Here is a 24,809-nt window from a genome sequence, read left to right on the forward strand (position 1 = left end):
CATATTCTAAGGCAGGCAAAGTCACAAGCCAGCACTGTGGTCTTCTAAAGCCCTGGAAGAACAAACATGGTTGTGCTCCCTGCCCTGGGATTTCAGGTGTGTTTTAAAGACTAAACCACAATACCTGCCTTACCCCAATATAGGACTCATTACTACAGGCAGCAATGTCAATACATCAACTTTCACAGCAAAACTATTTTCACAAAGTTCTCAAAATATTTCTAGGTTCTGTATGTCTCATCTTAAAGGCAACAACATAAAGAAAATGTTTGTGTTGCCTCATTTCTAATGTCAGCATCATCTTTTCACTATTATTTTTTTTACCTCACATAAAAGTTCAATTCCATGATAAATATAGGATTTTTAAGAATGCTCTAAAGACATAATTATTTCAATAAGGGCAATATTTCCTGTACAGTTTTACCGTTCTAGAATGATCAATGGTAATTATTATTCATGATATAGTGCTGTGTGGAAAAAGGCTACAAGGTACTGCATACTCTTTCCATTTTGTACAAAAAGACCACATATGTGTACACCACATATGTGTGCACATCTACACACACACACACACACACACCACAGAGTCTGGAAGAGTATATACCAAAATATCTCTGGTTGGTAGGATCTGAAAAGATTAGAAATTATTCTTTTATGGATTATCTATGTTTTCTAAGTTTTCTACAATGTACAAATATAGTTCTATAATAAGGAACCAAAATTTAAAATGCTTAAAATAATGAAGAGAACAAAAATTAAATGAAGATACACTATTCAATCTTCCAAGGGGTTCGTAATCAAATCAGGGAGAAAGAACACCTTATAAATCTCAGTATATATAACCAAATACTGATGCGTCCCCTGGAGTCGGTTGGATTTGAGCGAGAGCTGCAGTACAGGAAAGGGTTTGGGGGAGAGGGAAGTAGAGGGCACTCCAGGTGGAGGAGACATCCTCCCATATGACTAAGAGAGATCTGTCAAAGGGATAATAGGAGCAGCAGACCTTCTAAGGCAGGATCACAGTTTTCAAGGTGGCCTGTAAAAAAATGGAAAGTCATGTGCAGAGGGTTTTTTAGCCCAAGTGTAAGATAAGGGTCCACCTGAGGATCTCATGAGAAAGAGAAGGGGGACAGATACAGACATTACAACAGGCCTGATGGGCAGGGATCGGTAAAAGCGTATAGAAGATTATGCTGTGACTGCCCCATGCCCATCATTGTACTCATACATGTTTAGTGCACACTTAACATGTGGCAAGTTCTGCTCTAAGTTCTTGCAGGGCCTGCAGGCTCCTGGTGGTACTAGTGCTAACCATATAATCAAACAAACATATATTTAAAAACACATCAAATGACAGAATAGGCTGCCATGAGAATGCTGCTCCTTATTGTAATAAGGAGCAGGGGAGGGATGGCAGAGAAATGTTTCCTGAAATGGAAACATTAGCTCTGATACTGCAAAACCTAAAAGATGAGAAGTCACTAAAGGCTAAAGGGCCTAAGGGGTGGTGAGCATTTGTGGAAACAGGACCATTTGGTACAAAGACCTAGGGGCAGGAGGATATGAATGAAATCTGATTGTGTGGTGAAGGGGAAGCGCTGGCAGGTGAGATGAGACAGGCATGGCATGTTTCAAGGGGCCTTGTAATTTTTAACTGAAGAGCAGTGGGAAGCCACTGTACTGTTAAACAAGGGACCAACACCACAAATTTGTCCACAAAGATTTCTCTCATGGTGGCATGTGGGGAGGGTGGATTTTAAAGGGCAGGTGGGGTTGGGCATGGAGGCAGTTTCCAGGGAAGAGGTAACACCCTGAGCTACAGAGGTATGAGAGGAATGTTGGAGGTAACAGAGAAGCCAGGATCATAGACAGACAAAGGGGCAGGAGAGGCAGTAAGCACGGACACTGGTAACACTTCCCACATTGTTAGTGACATAGCAACACTAACCTGGTAAAATACAGCATGAGCTGTACTTTATGTTCCTTTAATCTTGTCCACAGAGAGGCAGGCAGTTTAAACCCACTTTGAATCTAATAAAATAATTTTTAAAGAGTGTTTACAAAACAAAAATCTGGGACACAAAATGTTCACCTGTCGTTAGTACAAAGTTCAGAGTCTCCTGACTCTCTAATATGGTTGGTCATTACTAACAACAGCAGGGTGCCTACCATGCACACTATGCATACCATCTAATTTAATTTTCATCCCGGTCATGTGAGGTGTGTATCATTATTCTTCTCATATTGCGCATAAGGTAACTAGGTGCTAAAAGTTAAATGTCTTCACCAAACAACCTAGCCAATAAGGGAGACAGTGTGGATCTGTGGATCCCAAGCCAGGTCTACCTGACTCAAATGTTCCTATTTTAGCCATTAACTACACTGTCTCTAGGCCCCCAAACACTCTCCTCACACATCATCAATAGGTCCACTCTGACCTGGAACTCCCTCTCAACACTGACAAACTTAACCCAGGAAGCTTCTGGAACTTGACAGGCACAGGAGCCCTGAGGACAAGTCCCAGGCTGTAAACACAGACTAGAGACTGCCAAGCTCACCACAGCCAGCCCACATTTTCCGACCCTGAAAATGAAGAGTAGTCTAGTTATGCTCTAGACTAATATTGTGAATGGGCAGTCTGAGGGCTTGGAAGGAGGCTTGTGGTGTACTCCTGTACAATTCCCTGCTACACATCTTCCTCTTTGGCTAACCTTCTCCCACCAGTCTGGAAGCAAAGGCCAGTGAAAGAAAGGAGTCAAATTGGTAATATTCAATTTAACTGAATTCCTGGATTCCGTAAGAGTTCTGCAGGTCAAAATTACCAACGCTACCTCATTTCCTTACAGAGTACATGGGATGACTCAATGTTTCCAAGAGTTGTGGAAAAAAGAGCAACGATTCTAATAAAAACAGGTTTCCTCCATCAGAGCAAGTCTGCTGAAACCATGCACACTGTTACAGGGGAGGCTTTGGAAGCAACCAAGATAACACAAAGATGTCAGAGGGTGTGGGTGCAGGAAGAGGCCCTGAGAATGTGACCAAGCCCATTTCAATTCCTTTGAGAGCACTTTACACCACAAACAAATGTTAGAGTTTAAACCGCACAGTCAGCTTATAAAGGAGTTAATTCTAAAACACAAACCAATCACTATGTGAGACTAATCAAGAAAGAAAAAAGCATGCAGTTTCATTCCCCAATCATGATGTAAGAATCCCCGTCAAGAGAAAAAAGGTAACTCCTGAAGCCTATATTTGATTGATCTACACATACTAGAGAAATATGTTCTACTGAATAAAAATTCTTTAGAGGTGAAATACCTAAAACTGAATGAGATCCCTGTCACAAAATCAAAGAACTCATTTCTAAGGAAATGGTCCCCCCACCCCTGTCATGGGAGCCAGCTTCTTCTCTGACATTCACTATGATTTAGGAAATACTACCTTTGTCAAAAGCTATGTTTACTGAGTGCTTACCATGTGCTAGGAACTGTTCAGAGCACTCTGCATGCATTTATCAAATTTATTTTTTGCAATGGTCAAATAAAGTAAGTAATATTATTTCTACTTTAAAGATGATGAAACTGATATAGCAGTATAAGTGATCTGTCCAAGATCACACAGTTTTTATATGATTAAGAATTTGAAACCTTATGCTTCACTTTAATCAAGCTTTTAACCATTACAATATATTGCCTCCTAGCTAGCAAATGGCTATTTTCTCAACAGAAGAGAACTTATGATAAAAAATTATTTTAAAATTCAACCGAGGTTAAATGCAGTGTAGTATCCTGGACTGGATGCTATGAAAGTAATGTAAAACGTTAAGAGGAAACCAGGCGAGGGGTATGGAAGGATTCTCTGAACTCTCTATCTGTGCAACTTTCCCATAAATCTAACATTATTCCAAAATAAAAGTTTATTTTAAAGATTCAAAACTATAATTCAACATGACAAGAAAGCTGGTACCTCCAAAAAGTAATCACAGGAGAGAAAAATGGGGAAGGGATTTTCCTCTAAATTAAAAGTGATTTAAGATACATAACAATCAGTGTATTATTAAAATATGATCTTTGTTTAGATCCTGGTTCAAACAAGCCAACTGTAAAGGAATATTCTTAGGATAGGTGAAAAATTTGATCAGGGAATGGGTGTTGGATGATGCCAAAGAATTATCACTCACTCGGTTAGACATAGTAATAGCATGTTTTTTTGTTTTTTTAAGATTTCATTTATTTATTCACAACAGACAGAGAGAGAGAAAGGCAGAGGGAGAAGCAGGCTCCACACAAAGAGCCTGATACAGGACTTGATCCCAGGACAACGGGATCACGCCCTGAGCCAACGGCTGACACCCAACCACTGAGCCACCCAGGTCCCTGGCATATGTTTATATAAGAAAATGTCCATGTTCTTAGAGACTAATTTTAAGGTATATTGGGATGAAATGACCTAATGTCTGGGATTTGCTTTAAAATGCTACAGTAAATTAAGAGAGAAAAATAGCCCCAATAGCCAAAGCAATTTGAGAAAGAAGAACAAAGCTTATTTCAAACTATATTACAAAGCTACAGTAAACAAAACAGTATAGTATCAGCATAAAACACACACATAGTCCAATGGAACAGAACAGAGAGCCCAGAAATAAGTTTGTGAATTTACAGTTGGTTAATTTATAACAAAGGAGCCAAGAACATACAATGAGGAAAGAACAGTCTCCTTAGTAAATGGTGCTGGGAAAATGGAACTGTCACATGCAAAGGAAAATGCAATTCAATAGCAAAAAAAACAAACTGATTAAAAAATACAGAGGATCTAGACATTTTTTCAAAGAAGACATAAAGAGGTCCAACAGTGTTCAATATCACTCATCATCAGGGAAATGCAAATCAGAACTACAGTGAGATAGCGCCTCACACCACTTAGAATGGCTATTAAATAAAAAATAAGAAATAACAAGGATGCTGGCAAGGATGTGGAGAAGAGGGAACCCTTGTGCATTGTTGGTGGGAATGTACATTGGTGCAGCCACTGTGGAAAACAGTATGTATATTCTTTTTTATTTTTTTAAAAATATTTATTTATTCATGAGAGAGAGAGAGGCAGAGACATGGGCAGAGGGAGAAACAGGCTCCATGCAGGGAGCCCGGCATGGGACTCGATCCTGGGTCTCCAGGGTCAGGCCCTGGACTGAAGGTGGTGCTAAACCGCTGAGCCACCCGGGCTGCGCAGTACATATATTCCTCAAAAAATTAAAACAGAACTACCATATGATCCAACAATTTCACTTCTGGGTACTTACCTGAAAGAAACATAAACATCAACTTGAGAAGATATCTGCACCCCCATGTTCACTGAAGTATTATTTACAATAGTCAAGACATTGAACCAACCTAAGTGTTCACTGATGGAGAACGGATAAAGAAAATGTGATATATAGGGGCGCATGGATGGCTCAGTGGGTTGAATCTGCCTCGGCTCAGGTCATGATCCTGGGGTCCTGGGATTGAGCCCTGCATCAGGCTCCTTGCACAGGAGGGAGTTTGCCTCTCCCTCTCTCTCTGCCCCTCCCCTTGCTTGTGCTCGCTCGCTAATAGATAAATTAAAAACTTTAAAAAGAGAAAATATGATACAAACACATATGTGTATATACAGAGACACACAATGAAATATTATTCAGTCACAAAAAGGAATGAACTTTTGCCATTTGCAGCTACATGGAAGGACCCTGAGGTCATTATGCTAAATGAAATAAGTGAGACAGAGAAGGACAAATACTGTGTGATCTCACTTATATGCAAAATCTAAAAAAAAGAAAGAAAGAAAGATTCAAAGACTTACAGAGACAGAGAACAGATTGTGGTTTGTCACACGTAGGAGTTGCAGGAGCAGCAGGCAAAATTGGTGAAGGTAGTCAAAATGTACAATTTTCCAGTTTGTAAATAAGTCATGGGGATGTAACATATAGCGTGGTGTCTACGCTTAATAATATTGCACTGTATATCTGAAAGTTGCTAAGAGCAGATCTTAAATGTTCTCATTACAAGGAAAAAATTTTGTAACTATCGTAAAAGATGTTTAGACTTATTGTGGTAATCATTTCACAATATATAAATATCAAATCATTATGTTGTATACCTGAAACTAATGTATGTCAATTATATCTCAATTTAAAAAGAGAGACAACAAGGATATGTGAAGCAAATATGGTAATATAGTAAGTATCTCAGGATAATGAGTATATGGAGATTCATTTCTTCCATTTTTATATTAGGAAATTTTCATAATAAAATTATTTTAACTTAAAACAAAATTCAACCAATGGGGATGAAATCAAGCATGAATACCTTGAAGTCAGAACATGATACCCTGACAGCAGTATAAAAACAGCCCACATGGAATGACTGGACAATAGAAAGTCTGGGACAGGATTCCTAGATTTACTGGGTGCTTTTGTAATGAGGTATCTGAGGATGTCACATTTGAGGGATGTTTAAATAGCTCCATCACACAAAATATAGTAAAGGATATGTTCAATTTCAAAAGAAGGGCGCGGGGAGAGAGGAGAAGAGAATATTATTCTAGGTAGAGGAAAAAAAAAAAAGAACAAAGGCATAGAAAGGTGGAAACCTGTCCCACAAAAGAATAGCCTCATTTTGTGGAAACACAGTGGGAACAGAGGAATGCAAAAGATCAGGCATCAAGGCAGGGCCATATTTTGAAGATCTGTCAATGCCAGGCTAGGAAATTTATATGATATGTGATAAAAGGCCATAAATGGTTTGGATTCAGGGTGGATGGAGAGGGTTACAGGCCTGGAGATATCCAGCTGTGGAATACAGTTGTAGGCAGCAAGATATACCCATGGGAGGAGGGAAGAGAAGACTCCAGAGTGGAGGTAGAGCCTCCATGATCTGTCAGGTGAAAAGGTTGCTGAGAAAAAACAAAACAAACAATAAAAGCATATACACCTAAACAGGAAATTCTTTTGCAAGCACCCAGGCCAGATGATGCCCCAAATAAGACCACTTTGAACTCTCAGCACTCTCAAATCATCCACCCACTCTCTTTCCCATCACTCTTGTGGATAACCTCCCCTACTTTAAAGAAAGCAGAAGTCATCTGAAAGAAGCCACCTCAGCTGTCTATAAATCCTCATTTTCACTATTCTCCCCCCTTTTCTCAGGATGACTTCCAGTTTCAACAGAATTTAATCAATGGCACAAAATAATGCTAGTTCTACATTACTGTCATCTTGTTGTAGTGATGATAATAATAATAGTTATGGTGTTAATTCTCTGCATATTATCTCATTTAATGGTCAGAACACCCTGTGAGACAAGTGCTATCCCTATTTTGCAGAAGTAGAAACCAAGCTCTGTACTTAGTGACAGCAATGGGATCTGAAAGGGGATACCAGGTCCCCAGCTCTCCAGTCTATAATCACTCTACTATACTGTCTCTAAATGCGTATCCTTAAGAAAAAAGATGTCAAAAGTTGTGCTTTCTTCAATGGAACACTATGTAGCTACAAAAGAAAAGTCATTAACTAAAGTTAAATAAATCCACATGAATAAATCTAAACAATCATATTAAGCGAAAACCCTAGGTTTCGTCGTAACACAAATAGTATACACTATATAAAATCCAAAACAAAAGAAATAATATCATGTACTATTAAGAATACATAAGTGTGTAATAAAAGTATAAAGATATATAGAGAAGTAATACAAATTTAGGAAAATGGTTTTCTCATGGAGGAAAAGTAGGGGTGGGGGATAACCAGAATAGGAAAGTGTACCAAGAGATTTCAACTACATTTGTAATACTTTCTTTCTTTAGATGTGATAGATATTTGAAGGCTTCTTCTACTAAATTCTGTATCTCTTCTTTTTAAAAAAAAAAATAAAAAACAGATGAAGATACAGAGCAGACACTCTCTTAGTACATGTTTGTAAGTCCCTAAATTTCAAAGCACTTTCTGCCATCATGTGGCTCCTAAAGATACTACATGCATACAATTTTCAGAAAATGAAAGTAAGTTTAAAAAGGGGCATTGCTTTTTTTTTTTTTTAAGAGTTTATTTATCCATTCATGAGAGACACAGAGAGAGAGAGAGAGAGAGGCAGAGACATAGGGAGAGGGAGATGCAGGCCCCCCCATGCAAGGAGCCTGATGTGGGACTGGATCCCAGGACCGCAGGATCACACTCTGAGCTGAAGGCAGATGCCCACCTGCTGAGCCACCCAGGCATCCCTAAAAAGGGGCATTGTTAATTCTCAGGTACAATATCACATGAATGTAATCCCTAGTAAAAGCCTGAGCAGCCATCATTTGATATATAACCATCATTAAAAGCATCTTACCACTTCTAAATAATAAAATAGTAGACATAAAACATGATCCTGGTAAAAAGGATTACCCTGGACCCCTATCTTACCCACTCACAAAAATTAATTTGAAATGGACTAAGAACTTACACGTAAGACCTGAAACTGTAAAACTCCTGAAGAAAACGTAGAAAAGCAATTTGACATCAGTCTTAATAGGGATTTCTTGAGTAAGACACCAACAGCACAACCAACAAAAGCAAAAATCAGTAAGTGGGATTACATCAAAACTAAAAGGCCTCTGCATAGCATAAAAAGCAATCAACAAAATGAAAAGGCAACCTAAGAATGGAAGAAAATATTTCCAAACCATGTATCTAACAGGAGCTAATATCCAAAATATATAAGGAACTCATATAATTCAATGACCAAAACACAAACAACCTGACTAAAACATAGGCAGAGGCCTTGCAAAGATTATCCAAAGATATAAAAATGGCCAACGAATTCATGAAAAAGTGCTCAATATCACTAATCAACAGGGAAATGCAGATCAAAATCACAAGGAAATACCACCTCATAGCTGTTAGAATAGCTATTATCAAAAAGATAAGAGTTGGGATCCCTGGGTGGCGCAGCGGTTTGGCGCCTGCCTTTGGCCCAGGGCGCGATCCTGGAGACCCGGGATCGAATCCCACATCGGGCTCCCGGTGCATGGAGCCTGCTTCTCCCTCTGCCTGTGTCTCTGCCTCTCTCTCTCTCTGTGACTATCATAAATAATAATAAAAATTAAAAAAAAAAAAGATAAGAGTTAAGTGTCCACAAAAATGTGGAGAAAAGGAAACCCTCGTGCATTGTTGGTGGGAACTGGTGCAGCCACTGTGGAAAACAGTATGGAAGTTCCTCAAAAAATTGAAAATAGAACTACCATATGATCCAGCAATCCCACTTCTGGGTATATATTTGAAGGAAATGAAATCACTGCCTCAAAAAGGTATCTGCATTCCCTCCTTCACTGCAGCATTATTCACAGTAGTTGACACATGGAAACAAGTGTCAACAAGTGTCCACTGATTGATTGACGCAAATGGATAAAGAAAATGTGGTCTATGTATGCATACATATGCAATGGAATATTATTCAGCCTAAAAAAGAAGGAAATCCTGACATTTGCAACACAATGATGGACCTTGAGAGTATTATGCTAAATAAAATAAATTAGAGAAAACCAAATACTGTACAATCTCACTTATATGTGGAATCTAAAAACACTGAACTCACAGAAACTGAGAGTAGGATGGTGCTTGTCAAGGGCTGCGGGGTGGAAGAAATGGAGAGGTGTTCATCAAAGGGTGTAAACTACTAGGTATAAGATGAGTAAGTTTTGGGGATGTAATGCACAGCATGATGACTATCACAATTAAAAAATACATTTCGTTGATGTCAACGAAATGGTGATTGTGTAAGGTGTTGGTTGTGTTAACTAACCTTATCATGGTAAATGTTTCTCAATGTAGACATGTCTTAAATCATCACATCATATTCCTCAAAGTTACACATGTTATGTGGCATTTATAGCTCAATAAGCTGGAAAAATAAAGATTAAAAAAAAAAAAAAAACAAACAGGGCAGCCTGGGTGGCTCACTGGTTTAGCCCTGCCTTCGGCCCAGGGTGTGATCCTGGAGTTCTGGGATCGAGTCCCACGTCAGGCTCCCTGCATGGAGCCTGCTTCTCCCTCTGCCTATGTCTCAGCCTCTCTCTCTCTCTCTCTCTCTCTCTCTCTCTGTCTCTCATAAGTAAATAAAATCTTAAAAAACAAAAAACAAAAACACATTTTGCTAGGAAGCACACTCAGAAGAAGAAAGTATTATAATAATGAGAGTTATTGGATATAAACTGTTTAAAAGAAAAGCATCAACATAATATGCATTAGAGACAGTAAGGTTAAACAGTCAAGATTAACAAAAACAGATACAAAGGGCTAACTTTCAGAGGCAATTCCTTTAATAGGTAAATGAAGATCTAGACACACATTTGAAAACCCAGAATAAGCAGAAAGAACAGAGTAAAAAGAAACTCTGTCCATAGTATTAAGTCTCACTTAATTTAGTACTTTATAATTTGGTACCATTAATAGCAAATTTTATGAGAGATCAACATCTCTTTTCTGAATATTTAGGTTAGAGAGAAATAAACCTAAAAACTGTATCACAGTGAATCTTAACTAGATAGAAACATGTCCTGTGTAAAATTAATTGCATACAAGCACTACTTATACAGTAATGGTATCAGTCAACTGGCATGCTTCCTTAACTTCTGTCACCAGTCGGGGGAGTGGGGAAGCTGAATATTGCACAGCAGTGCCCACCATGTCCTTTATCTTGATCAAAGGCTGCCAAGCTAAAATCTTGAAGTCATTCTTAGCAACTTCTTTCTCACTAACCCAGTCACCAAAACCAGTTGATTTAATGTATGAAATGTCATCTCCATTTCTCTCTTCATTGATGTTTATGTACCTCACACCCTCCCTACACCATACTGCATACCCAACTGAGGCCCCCATCCTCTATCTCCCTTCCATAAGAGGCTGGGTTCAGAGTCAACCAGACTTGAACTCAGATCCCAGCTTTTGTACTTACTTACTAGCTATTTTCCCCTTATTTCTAAAAAGGGGATGGTTATAACATACCTCACACAGCTCCTATGAAAATCACATGGGCTAATGGAGGTCAAGTGTAGGAGAAGGAGTAACAGAAACCTCACTGAAAACATAGTCAGGAAGCCCTGAAAGGGGAATTCTCACCAATGCACCACTTGCCACAGCCAGCAGAGCCAGCAGGAAGAAGGAAGATAATTCTTATCTTGACAAGAAAGGGCCCTGTTCCCACAGGAATTTTCTCTCACTTTTAAGAAAAAGAGGTACAATCTCTTCCTGCTCCAGAAACCTCCATAGCCTTAGCTCTTGTTCTTCTCCAGTGAACTTTTGTTTACAACAATCTTCCCCAATTTCGTGATAACACCTAATAAAAGTGACCTTCATGTTGTCCCTTTGGACCTGCCTGTGGTTTGCCAGAGTTTGCTGTCCCGAACTGCAACTTCTCTGCTATTCCTGAATAAATACATTTTGCTAGGGAAATAACTATTTTAAGGTTGATGAGTGGCATATAATAAATGTTAAAATACAGAATACATATCAACATTATCACCAATATTTCTCCTTTTCCTCCCTGCAAAGATTTCTTTTTTTTTTTTTTCAAAGATTTCTTTAATGCAATTCTGATCATGCTATGTCTGTTTAAAATATTTCTTTTTTTTAAAGATTTTATTTATTTATTCATGAGAGACACACAGAGAGGCAGAGACATAGGCAGAGAGAGAAGCAGACTCCCTGCAGGGAGCCCTATGCAGAACTCGATCCGAGGACCCCAAGATCATGACCTGAGCTGAAGGCAGACGTTCAACCAGAGCCACCCAGCCTCCCTTGTTTAAAATATTTCAATGGATGTCTATTTTATATGAAATATGGTTCAAAGACCTTGGCATAACATATGAGACATATGTAGGAGTACTGACAATACTTACGCCATCTCTGACATCAGTTCATGTTCAATTGATGACCTTTTGGGGGCTGTATGTTCCAGGTCCCTTGGAGATTAACATACATACCTTAGAAATGCCTGCCAAGGCCCAGATGGGGGAGGGAGGCTGGTTTGGGCCTATGTTAGAGATATCAGTCTTCCCCATTCCTGATGCACAGGTGATGGCACCAAGATCTAAGCAAAGGTTAGCTGTCCATCAGGTGCATGCAAGTCCTCGGAGGTGTGTGCAAACCCTCTGATCTCACTACAGTGCCTTTCTGCATATTCTCTTGCTCTATAAAATCTGTAGACTAAGTTCTGGACTTTATGGAAAATATTGCCATCAGTAAATTACCCTGAATAAAACTCTGTTAACTGTATAGAGTCACCTGCTTCCTCTTCTGACCTCAGAGTGCCTTTTCAGTTTGGGGGACACTTTACTATCTCTCCCTTACCTTCTAGCAACATAATACTTTACAACGTACTTACCTGTCTGGCCTCATTTCTAGCCATTTTTTTTCTTCCAATTGTGTATCCCCTTCCTGCCATGAATCCCCTTACCCAACTACTGTTCCTCCAACTCAGTGCACTCTTTTGTGTGCCCATGAGGACAAGCAGGGGACAGCCAAAGAAGCCAGTGGGTTACACTAGATGGCTTCCATAAAGCCATCACTGCAAGGAGTGATCACATTCCCCAACTCCACCCCCTGTGCCTATGGTGCCCAACTGCCCCACAGAAAGAAGGCTGCAGCAGACTCCTGAGGCCTCCCTCTGGCTTTTCTGTTGTTCTAGCTATTACATGGTCACCAGCAAGTTTTCTGCAAAGCCTTCACTTTCCTTGCTTATAAATTAAAGACAGCATATGCTTGCTTCCCTCACAACATTTTATTAAGAATTAAATAGGGTAAAAAAAAAAAAAGAATTAAATAGGGTATTAATTAAAAACAAACTGGAAAAGATAATAGAGCACTACAGCAACGTTGGTCACTGAATGGTGGGACCTCAATATACTAACTAGTGGATCACAGGAAAATCAAAAGAGTATTAGTTCTTAGTATGTTTGCAGCAGAGGGCGAAGATACCCTACACAACTCGTTAAGGATATGTATTTTTTAAATATTTTATTTATTTATTCATGAGAGACACGGAGAGAGATGCAGAGGCACAGGCAAAGGGAGAAGCAGGCTCCATGCAGGGAGCTCAATGTGGGGGTTGATCCCGGGACTCCAGGATCATGCTCTGAGCTGAATGCAGACGCTTAACTGCTGAGCAAACAAGGCATCCCTCCTTAAGTATATTTTAAGGCACCACTGCAAGTACATGCCAGGAAATCATTCCTTATTCCTAACCTTGCTCCAGCATGTGCCTCCTACCACCCACGGATGCCTAAAGCCATCCCCAAACCTCCAGGCCTATTTGACATTTCTATAGGTAGAAACTTCTGCCTTGAATGAAATCACTGGGCAAAAGTATCACCCTTGCTTTACAGAATTCAAAAGTGAGGTTTTAATCCTTATTAAAATCTCAATTGTTTTATGCAGAAATAGAAAAATCCATTCTAAAATTGTATGAAATTCCAAGAGACCTCAAAAAGCCAAACCAATCTTGAAAGAAACAAACTGGTCTCACACTTCCAGATTTCAAAACTTATTACAAGTTCCAGTATCAAAATAGTGTGATAACGGCACAGATACACAGACCAGTGGAACAGAACGGAGAGCCTAGAAATAAATCCTCACAAATACGGTCAAATGATTTTAGACAAGGGTGTCAAGACCATTCAACGGCAAAAGGAGAGTCTTTTCAAATGGGAAAATTTATTTTTTATTTTAATTAATTTTTTAAAGCTTTTGAGAAAGAGAGCATGTGTGCATGCACACACGTGTGCAGGGGAGGGGGTAGGAGGAGCAGTTGGGGGAGGGAGAGGGAAAGATTCTCAAGTGGGGATCAATCTCAGGACCCTGAGATCATGAGCGAAACCAAGAGTCAGATGTTCAACTACGTGAACCACCTAGGCATCCCAAAATGGGTAAATTTATATCCACATGCAAAAGAATGGAGTTGAACTCTTAACTCACACTATACACAGAAATTAACTCCAAATGGAGCAAATAAAACTATGAAAAGAAAACACATGGGAAAATTCATGACATTGAATTTGGCAACAGTTTCTTGAATAGAACACCAAAGGAAGAGGCAATAAAAGTAAAAACAGAGAACCAGGACTACACATCAACATTAAAAACTTCTGTGCATCAAAAGAGTTAAAAAACAAATCATGGGACGGGAGAAAATATTTGCACATTATGTATTTGATAAGGAGTTAATATCTAGATTCTATAAAGAACTCATACAATTCAACCACAATAAAAAAACCCAACCATATTTAAAAATGGGCAGAAGACTTGAATAGACTTTTTCCAAAGAAGGAATACAAATAACTAGTCAGTACATGAAAAGATGTTTGATAGGTGCACTGTTGGTGGGAATATAAAATGGTTATAGTCAGTATGGAAAGCAGTATGGCCATGCCCGAAAAATAAAAAATAGAATTACCATGTGACCCAGCAATTCTACTTCTGGGGATATCTATAAGAATTCAAAACAGGGACTCCAAGAGATATCTCTATACACCCATGTTCACAGCAGTGTTGTTCATCACAGCCAAAAGGTGGAAGCGGCACAAATGTCTGCTGACAAATGCATAAACAAAATGTGATAAATATACATGATGGAATATTATTCAGCCTTAAAAAGGAAGGCAATTCTGAGACCTACAATATGAATGAGCCTTAAGGACATTACCCTAGGTGAAATAAGCCAGTCGCAAAAAGACGAATACCGTAAGATTAAACTTCATATGAGGTGGTATCTGAAATCGCCAAATCCATACGGACAGAAGGTAAAATGGTGGGTGCCTGGGGCTGGGGGCAGAGGGGAATGTGAAGTTAAGAGTTTCAGTTTTGCAAGACGGAAAGAGTTCTGGGGATGGTAGCACAGCAATGTTTATGTAAAAATGAGGCTCCAAGCTGCAAAGTGGGGGACCTGAATGACTGAAAGATTCTAATTCATCCTTTTTATTTTTTAGGTGTAGAAATGGAATTAAAGTCCCACAAGTAAGACCAGAGAGCAAGACCCTACTACACAGCTGACTACCAAAAAAAAAAAAAAAAGAAAAGAAAAAAAGAGAAAAACGTATAATGCAAAAAGACTCAAAGACAGAAATGACAAGTTGAGTGGGACAAAGACAACAAAGTAGGCGGCACAATCACAGGAAGAGGATGAAAGGGAAATTCCAAGAACATTTTAAAATAATTCCTGTTTTGCTGCAATAGAAGGCTGAAACTATCATTTATCTTGCTCTGGGTAGAGCTGAAGTCTGTGGAAATTTCCATATAAGGTAGTTTGTTCATGGTTGTTTCCTCAAGCAGACATTATAGCTCCCATCTGAAAAAGGCATTAAGCGTTTGGAAGAACTGACTCTTTTGTCAACACCCTGCTCATGTACATTAAAAGCTGTGGTTCCATTCTTAATGGTTAGTAGATTTGCCAAGACATGTCATTCCTCCAACTAAGTATGGTTCAGCATCTAGCACTTAATGCCACAGTTTTCCTGTGGTCATTACTGGCGGTGGTGATAATGACTGGTATGACTTTACTGCTCTTCATAAATGGCCCTTTGGTCAGTAATATGCCTTACACGACACGGTAACGTCTTTCTTTCTTTCAGATTTTATTTTTATGTAATTTCTATATCCACTGTGGGGGACCTGAACTTACAACCCAGAGATCAAGAGTTGGAGGCTCCACTGACTAAGCCAGCTGGGTCTCCATCTTTACTTTCGTAATTTTCATTTTTAATTTAAGCATAGTTGACACACGGTGTTTACTTTAGTTTCAGGTGTACAACAGAGTGACTCAACGAGTCTGAATGTTATATCTTCACTTGCTTTTATTTTTTTATTATTTTTTAAAGATTTTATTTATTCATGAGAGAGACAGACAGACAGGCAGAAGCAGGCTCCATGCAAGTAGCCTGACACAGGACTTGATCCCAGGTCTCCAGGATCACGCCCTTGGCTGAAGGCGGTGATAAACCACTGAGCCACTGGGGCTGCCCTCTTCACTTGCTTTTAAAGAGCAGTCCTGTCTTTCATGTATGGTACGTTTCTTCTATAGTTTTCCATCTTAAAAGAAGCTACTCTCCTGCCCCATCTTATTTCCTCCCAATGACTTCAAGGCAGAGCCTCTCCCCTCAATTTTTTAGGATAAGTCTAGATACCTTTCTTGGACCTATGCAAATTTAGTAGCCACACAGCAATTTGGAATGTGGCTAGCTCAAACCAAGATGTGCTGTAAATGTAAAATGGAGTTGGGATTTCAAAGATTTAGCTCAGAAAAACGTAAAGTATCTCAATAGTTTTAATATGTTACATAATATGTATATAGTTTGGACATGACAACAGCTTGGCATGTGGAATTAAATAAAATATAATATTAAAATTAATTTCACCCGTTTCTTTGTGTATGCGGCTACTAGAAAAATTTAAATTATACATGAGATGTCGCTCATATTTTGTATTTTTGGATAGCACCAAATTAGATAATAGAATAAGCCTGGTTTACTGAGGAAGAGCAGCAACCTGGACTCTATCTCTTATTAGCAAAGGCAAATTTCCTCACCTGTGGGTTAGATTCTTTATCCTTAAATATGGGCATAACGAAACTCCCTCATAGGCTCAAGGACTAACAGAAGGGAAAGCATTTTAGCATTTACCAGCACAAAGTGTGTTCTTGGTAAATGTTACTTCCTTTTCTTTGAAAGTCTCAGAAACCCTGTAGACATGTTGAGTCGCTGATGTAGTCATCCTGGGGTTAGTCATGGAAAGTCTGGATCGCAATTCTCCTTTTTTCTTTCCTTTCCACTATAATTACGTCCACAGAATCACTCATACCAGGCAGAGCTGTGGGGTACTTTCTAAGCAACATCTATCCCCCTTCCCCACAGCTGCATTATCTATGCCCATCATCTGCTTACCTGCCATATTCTTCCCCGCACCTCTCTACTGGTCTATGTGTTAATAAATCATTAAAATGAAGGTAAAAATTCTGGCTGCAGTTCACCTCCTTAGGACTATTATCATTGCTCATCGCTACTGACTAAAGTCATGTGTAGCCTTGTTGTAATTTTAGCTACTTGGTGTGTGTACACTATGCTCTCCTAAAATGCATGGATACATCCTTTATTTCCCACTAGCATCCCATCAGATATAAAATGAATGAAGACCTTTATAACGGTCTGAGATGTAAGTAAAATCACACTGAATACTGACTTTCGATTACTGACCAGGCCAATCAGGATTATGGGGAATGAAAAGCAATCCCTTTGACTAAGAAATCACATCTAATTTGGCAGTCAGGGGTTTATTTCTGGCTGATTCATCTGTGAAAAATTCTTTTTTGATTTCCTCCAAGCTGTTGCTAACAGTGTGCTGAGCTGGCAACGCTGAAAACAGTTTCTCTCTTGTGCTATTTTCTTATTTTCCAACCAACTTTTCCCAAATACTTGCCATTATTTATTACAGATGTCAATCGTTCTGAAAGTCTGGCTTAAAGAAGTTCAGTATGCATCATTGTGATCTAGCCTCTTGATCTCATTCCTCCTCTAAAACACATTCCACTAGAAGGACAATAACTCCAGGTCCAAGTGCAGCTGGGAGACAGAGAATGACCAGTTCCTGACAGATTTTCTCCCTTTAGAAAAGATGAGGGGTGACGACAGAATAAGAGGGGAGAGGGAAAAAGCTGGTGAGGAAAAGAAAACATACGGGCACCTGGGTGGGTCAGTGGTTGAGCATCTGCCTTTGGCTCAGGTAGTGATGCTGGGGTCCTGAGATCAAGTCCTGCATCAGGCTCCCTGCAGGGAGCCTGCTTCTCCCTCTGCCTATGTCTCTGCCTCTCTCTCTCTCACTCATGAATAAATATATAAAATCTTAAAAAAAAATAAAAGAGAGAGAGAGAAGGGGAAGAGATTTGAGGAAGAAGAGCAAGAGAGAAAGAAGAAAATCTATGGATGGGAGAGTTTGAAGAGATTCACACTGTTTAGAAAGAGAGAAAAATCACTGGGATCATCAAATACTCAATAAAACTCTATTTCTTTCTATCTTGAGCTCTAGTAGTTCTAGATCTTAAAGGAGACATGTATGAATGATGCAGAATAAAATGAAAAACAAAGTGGGGAAACAGTCTGGTGGTCCTTCAAAAAGTTAAACATAGAGTTTCCATATGGCTCAGCAATTTCAATTCTGGGCATATACCCCAAAGAACTGAAAACTGGGATTCAAACATACTATTTGTAGCCTTGTGTTTACAGCAGCATTATTCATAATAGCTGGAAGATGGGAACAAATCCTTCCACAGATGAATGGACAAGTAAAATGTGCTATACCCATAGAATGCAGTAATATTTATCCATAAAAAGGAAAGAAATTCTGACACGTGCTACAATATGGATAAACCTCAAAAACATTATGCTAAGTGAAGGAAGCCAGACAAAGAAGCTCTTATGTTATATAAGTCCACTTATATAAATATACAAGAGGCAAATTCATAAAGACAGAAAGGAAATTAAAAGTTATTGTGGCCTAGGAGGAAAGAATGGGGAGTTAATGCTTAATGGGATATAGAGTATCTGGGATGATGAAAAGTTTTTGACATAGTGGTGACAATTGCACAACATCATGAATACAATTAACTGATTTCTACGCTTAAAAATGGTTAAAATGGTACATTCTATGGTACATGTATTTTACCACTATAAAATAAAAAGAGAGCGAGAGAGAGAGGAGGGAACATTTCTTGACCACCTAAATCCCACCAAATATAAAACCAGGATCCTTGTACACATGTCAATTAATCATCACTACTTACAGATTAGGAATTAACGCCATTTACAGATAAGGAATCTTTTGACTAAGGTATTTGAACCCATGGCTGGTAGTTCTAAAACCCACAGTCTTTTGATTATACCGAAGTGTGTGAAGAATAAAGAGACTCAGTGAATAAATACATGAACGAGAAAGGCAGCTTCTCCTTACAGATCTGAAACTGTCAAATTAGAAAAAAGACCATGAATGGGACGCCTGGGTGGCTCAGGGGTTGAGCGTCTGTCTTTGGTGCAGGGGTGGGTGTGATCCTGGGGTCCTGGGATCAAGTCCGACACTGGGCTCGCTGCATGGAGCCTGCTTCTCCCTCTGCCTGTGTCTCTGCCTCTCTCTGTGTGTCTCTCATGAATAAATAAATAAAATCTTAAAAAAAAAAAAAAACATGAATGGTTGAACACAAAGAACTAGCTGTCCAAACAGTTCCCCATGGTGCCAAGAAACTTCCATTTAGCATAGTTTTTAAGCCCTGTAAATATACTGCTAAGAGAATATCTGCCTCTTCTTTCCTCCCAACACAGAATATTTGGTAAAATTCATTTTTCTATTTTTCCATGTTCTATATAACCTACCCCAAACTCTCATCTGGGGTGGTAGAGTACCCATCCTCATCCTCAACAATACCATCATATACTTGTTTGGTATATAAAATACTTTCCTAATACATTACCTCACTTAATTAAATTAGCCACTCTGTAAGATACCATCTCCATTCTGTAGACTGGCAAACTATGCCCCCAAAATGATGCACTCATTTGGAGCTAAAATCTGACCTAGTATAGACACTGGGTAGAGGCAGTTATTGAGGTGTACCAATCAATGTATTGATAAGAACTTTTGGGCAAGATGTAATTCAAAATCACTGTAGGGTTTCTGTATTAAGACAAAAGACCCTTTGAAGTTCCCTTAAACAGCTTCATTTTTTTCTCTGGGAACTCTTAGAGCCATTGACACCAAGAAACAGTCATGAGATGTAATAGTCTCTGCTACCTCTGAAAAGGCCCTGGTTCAAGTCCCCATCACATCATTCATTGAGACCTCTACTGCAGGATGTTCACATATCTGCTCCTAACAATTGGAACTATTTCTCAGTCATCTTTGTATCCCCAGAACTGAACACAGTGCTTAGCATGGAGAAAACGAGTTAAATGTCGATTGTGTGAAGGAATCGCTGGCACAATGTTTCGTATGGTGTTGCATTCTCCACTCTCTGGCTCTCCAACTCTATCCTCCACACTGCAAAGTTACATATATCCCTTCCATGCAAAAATTACCCCAAAACTTTATATTGCATTCCAGACTGGTACTCCATGTGCATTCCCTATCATGCTTATCCCACAAACACATCTTACGTCCTAGCACATTAGATACCTTTAAATTTCTCTGATTTATCCTAGACTCATTTACTGAGCACTTAGAACTCCAGGCACTGGGGACACAGGAAGGAACATGAAAGACAAAGTATCTGAAAGAAAGAGGAGGGACTCCTGAGTGGCTCAGCAGTTGAGCGTCTGTCTTTGGCTCAGGGCGTGATCTCGGGGTTCTGGGATCGAGTCCCACATCAGGCTCCCTGCGAGGTGCCTGTTTCTCCCTCACCCTATGTCTCTGCCTTCTTCTTCTTCTTCTTCTTTTTTAAAGAAAGTGTGGGGGGGATCCCTGGGTGGTGCAGCGGTTTGGCGCCTGCCTTTGGCCCAGGACGCGATCCTGGAGACCCGGGATCGAATCCCACATCGGGCTCCCGGTGCATGGAGCCTGCTTCTTCCCCTGCCTGTGTCTCTGCCTCTCTCTCTCTCTGTGACTATCATAAATAAATAAAAAAAATTAAAAAAAATATTAAAAAAAAGAAAGTGTGCATATTTTATTACTCATGCCATACAAAATACAATAATGGTGTCTACCTATATACAAATAGAGCAAGGAGCTACTACTACCAAACTACCACCAGACTCAACAGTAGTTAAGAAAAATACTTCCACAAACAGTGGTAGGACTTTCTTTTTTTTTTTTTTTTTTTTTTTTTAGTGGTAGGACTTTCAATGTAACAGAACATTTTGGTGGGAAAACATTCAGTGAGTGCCTTCAAGGAGCCAGGGCCAAGCCTTTGGGTGGTGGCAGGGGAGAGAGGGACAGTGCAGAAAGATAAGACACCGTCCTTGTTCCTGAGCCATTCACAGTCTACACTCCCTGCGTTGAAGGCACATGTTTGTGTAGTTGTGCACAATTAATAACATGGCAAGACATCAGTGCTATCACAGCACATAAATAAAATCTTTAAAAAAAAAAAAAAAGAAAAAGAGGAACCCAAGGGCAGGGCACACATCAAGTATGCCCTTGCAGACCAGAATAAGCACTCTAGGTTCCATTCTAGGTGAGGTGGAAAGGCAATAGAGGATTCTGAACAGAGAAGTAAAACTGACCTGCAAACCTTTGCTCAAGATGTCACCAACTGTACCTGGAAGAATACCTTTTCCCATCATATTTTAAGTGCTGAAATTCACTCATTCTTCGAAACCCAATTTAACAATCCACTAAATGGTGTTGTCCCTGAGAATTACAGGCCGCTTCTTCTTTTGGTCATCCCCCAGAATTTGACAGTACTCATGCTGGTCTGATTATACCCGGTTATTTATATGTAATTTTTTTTACATACACTGTGTGTATGTTTATCCAAAGTATCTCATTCATTTTTTATTCTATAAACCATGCAAAGTGCCTTGTTATTGCAAGCTAATGTACCCTTTCTATTAATTTGTAAGACCAGGGCAAAGTGATCATCCTCTTCTTAACCTTTTCTTTCTTGTACTTGAAAAAAAAAGAATTGTTTTCCAAATGCTATAACGATTCCATATTTCATGACTATGTGTCTATATATAAAAAACATGTATCTAGGGGATCCCTGGGTGGCTCAGCGGTTTAGCACCTGCCTTTGGCCCAGGGCGCGATCCTGGAGTCCCGGGATCGAGTCCCACATCAGGCTCCCGGCATGGAGCCTGCTTCTCCCTCCTCCTGTGTCTCTGCCTCTCTCTCTATGTCTATCATAAATAAATAAATAAATCTTAAAAAAAAAAAAAAAAAAAAGAAAGTAAAAATCCAAAGCAGCCTTTAAAAAAAAAAAAAAAAAAACAACATGTATCTATAGGTATATAACATATATAAAATAAGAAAGTCTCTTATACATCACCTCATTCTAGATCATAGCTGTGTTCCTCTCGAGGTTACTGATAAATAAATGTTTTCATGAATACATTTTAATCTCTAAGGAAGTTCATTGTGTAAGGCAGATATGTGTATGGCACAAGATCCTTTTGGGGTGAATAATCACCTCTGAACAAATGTTCTACAAATGTGGCTTTGGCACATTAAGGTTGCTTTACAAATGGCCTACTGGTTAATGAATAAGTAATTCAAACAGTTATAGTTGCTTTTCCACACCATGGTAAGACAGATATTCACTAATAGTATTAAACAGTATGTGATTGTTTATTTATTTGTTTAAGAGCCTACACAGAATTTGGGTTAAAAATATTTAATGTAATAAAATGACAAAAAGCATTACTATAAAAATATTCTATGTCTCTGCAGGACCATAAACTATCGGCACTAAACACTATTCAAGGTTGTTAATGTTTTCTCTGCGAATATAAGGGTATAGCCCCCTTCCTCACCCTCTTTGAAACCAATAAAACATGCTTTTACATATACACATATGCTTTCACATATACTCAGTAATTAAATATGCACCCGCAGGAAGTAAGAACCACAAACATGACACTTTACAGCAGCGAAAAGAAAAATTTAATTAGTATTAGTAAGCTACTACAACTTACCCAAGACTGTTTTTCTTACTGGATATGCAAGTTTCGACAAATATCTTTTCGATGAATGTCTTCTTCCAAACTTCCACTCTTCTGCCTTAATAACTTTTGTATACACAGCCCCACCTCTGCAAAAGCAAGTCGATATTCCAAGTACTTTCCCTGCTGTCCCTTCAGACTCCCTTGCTCTCACCTCAAGAATAAAGCATCTCCTTTCTGGTACTTCTGCTCTTGTTTTCACTTATTTATCAGGGCCTGGGCAACCAGTTCAGATCACAGTGAATTATCTTTAAAGGCTCCTGTTTCCTACACCATAAAGTACTTCCTCATCTTAACTTTGTGTCTGTTGCCTCGAGCTATATTTAAGCCAATGAAACCAAGTTGAGGGTTTTTTTCCTGCATTCAGTCAAGTCACGTGACTCAGTGTGTTACACGATAACCCCAAAGTTCTAAAGCAATAAGGCAACACCCCTAAATGTCATAACTTATATCCTGTTGAGTGTTTTATGTACTTAAGTTAAGAAATTCATCCATAAACTTATTGAAAGCATTTGTAATGTGCAGAAAATATTTAGAAAAACAAACAGTAATCAATCAGCTAGAAAGTGGTAGAGCTTTCACAAAAAGATAGCCCCCACCCTTCACCCTTTTGGATCTTGTCAATATCTACATGTTTGAATTAACAGAGCTTCTTTTACTTCTCTAATGCTTTACCACTTCAGTGTTAGGCGGCTAGTCTTATTTTCTCTTCCTGGTGGCTCAGCCCAAGTTTTGAGACAAGCAGGCCAAACTCTAGCAGCCTAAGCAGACAAATAGCTCCTTCTGTCCTAGATACCCTTGACAAACAGTGCAGAGAAGGAGTAAGGTCAATACATCTCCCAGGACCCCTGGATGCCAAGTTTCTATTGAAGAATAATAAAGGAATCTTTGGTTGAGCTGGAGGAACTCAGTAGAACTAATTACAGCCTTCCACTTCCATAAATGACGACTTCCTTGCCCTGGCACATTGAGAATAGTATAAGGAAGTTTCTTACACCATTTCTTTACTATAAAGCAGCCATTTTTAGAATGATAACAGCATCTCTCAGTGATAGGACCTGAGGTGAATCTTTAAAAACAAGAAAACTCCTCACCTTTGCTTATTAAGCAAACCCAAGAGCCTGGGTACTGGCAGCATTGAGAGACAGCGACTGTCAGTAGAAAGGCAGAAGTGAAAGGCACCCCGAAGGGCCATCTACACTGTAGGGAAGCAGTCTGGTGTCTGGAGAGGTCAAAGAACTCACCCAGGACAAGTTACCGGCACAGTGAGCTCTCAACCTCAGGGCTCTGCCCCAGCACTCCCAGGAGCATCTCACAGGCTCCACTTTCATGGCTCACTGTAAAGCCCGACCATCAGATCTGGGTTTGGACTTTGCACAGAATACACAACACTGTACAATTCCAGCCGGAGGACTTTTCTGGCCTCAATTCACTTACTCTCTCTTGGGGTGAGTGGGATACAGAAGAAGCTGGAAGTACAAAAGCTGTTTGTGGGTGAGAAGCAGCTTCCCTCCTCATTCCCACAGGGGACAGTACTATACCACAGTCAGAGACCCTGGAAAGCAGCCACAAGCACTCCTGGGAGAATGAAAATAGAACGGAAGTCTTCTGAGCAAGATTCCCAGCATATGGAATTCTCTTCAAGAAAGTAACTTATGTTATTGCAATTAAAATCCAGAAGAGGCAAATATCTGCCACGTCTTTGTGTCCCAATTCTTTACTGATCACCATGCACCATGAAGGGAAACAGTGTTGTGATGGACAAAGGGGCAATGCATGCTCAGGGAGGCCATCAGCAGAAGTCTATCCTGAGTCCTTCTAGCTATCATCTCACCCCCTCCTCCTCTCTTCGGACAAATTTTTCCAGGCAAGAGCAAATCCAGAAGACATTTTTCAATCTTTATCTTACATTCGACACTTATAAACAATGCTCTCCTAGTAATTTTCAATTCAATATCCTTGGTCTCCAGGAAATTACCCCTGTGTTTCTCATCACCCTGTCACTGTGCCCGCCTCCTCTGCTTGCCTTTTAGGTGTGGCAACTTCCCTAATTCAAACCCTAGCTCTCTGCTTGTGTCACTATGCACACTGTCCCTGATGACTTCATC

At 39.5% G+C, this 24,809-nt stretch overlaps 1 protein-coding gene across 9 annotated transcripts in view; it reads right to left on the minus strand.

Annotated features, from left to right (window-relative positions):
• The window catches only part of LIMS1 (LIM zinc finger domain containing 1), a 148,236-nt gene that overhangs the window by 70,787 nt on the left and 52,640 nt on the right, over positions 1–24,809 (minus strand). The window contains exon 1 of one of the 9 annotated variants that reach the window (XM_072742584.1): positions 22,675–23,017. The exons of 7 other annotated variants lie outside the window; for them this stretch is intronic. The gene's annotated coding sequence lies outside the window, so the exon portion shown is untranslated. Of the gene's footprint in view, positions 1–22,674; positions 23,018–24,809 lie in introns of those variants that run through there. One more of the 9 variants, XM_072742581.1, reaches the window with a different exon arrangement.

This window comes from Vulpes vulpes, chromosome 16 (assembly GCF_048418805.1).
Source record: "Vulpes vulpes isolate BD-2025 chromosome 16, VulVul3, whole genome shotgun sequence".
Classification (NCBI taxonomy): Eukaryota; Metazoa; Chordata; class Mammalia; order Carnivora; family Canidae; genus Vulpes; species Vulpes vulpes.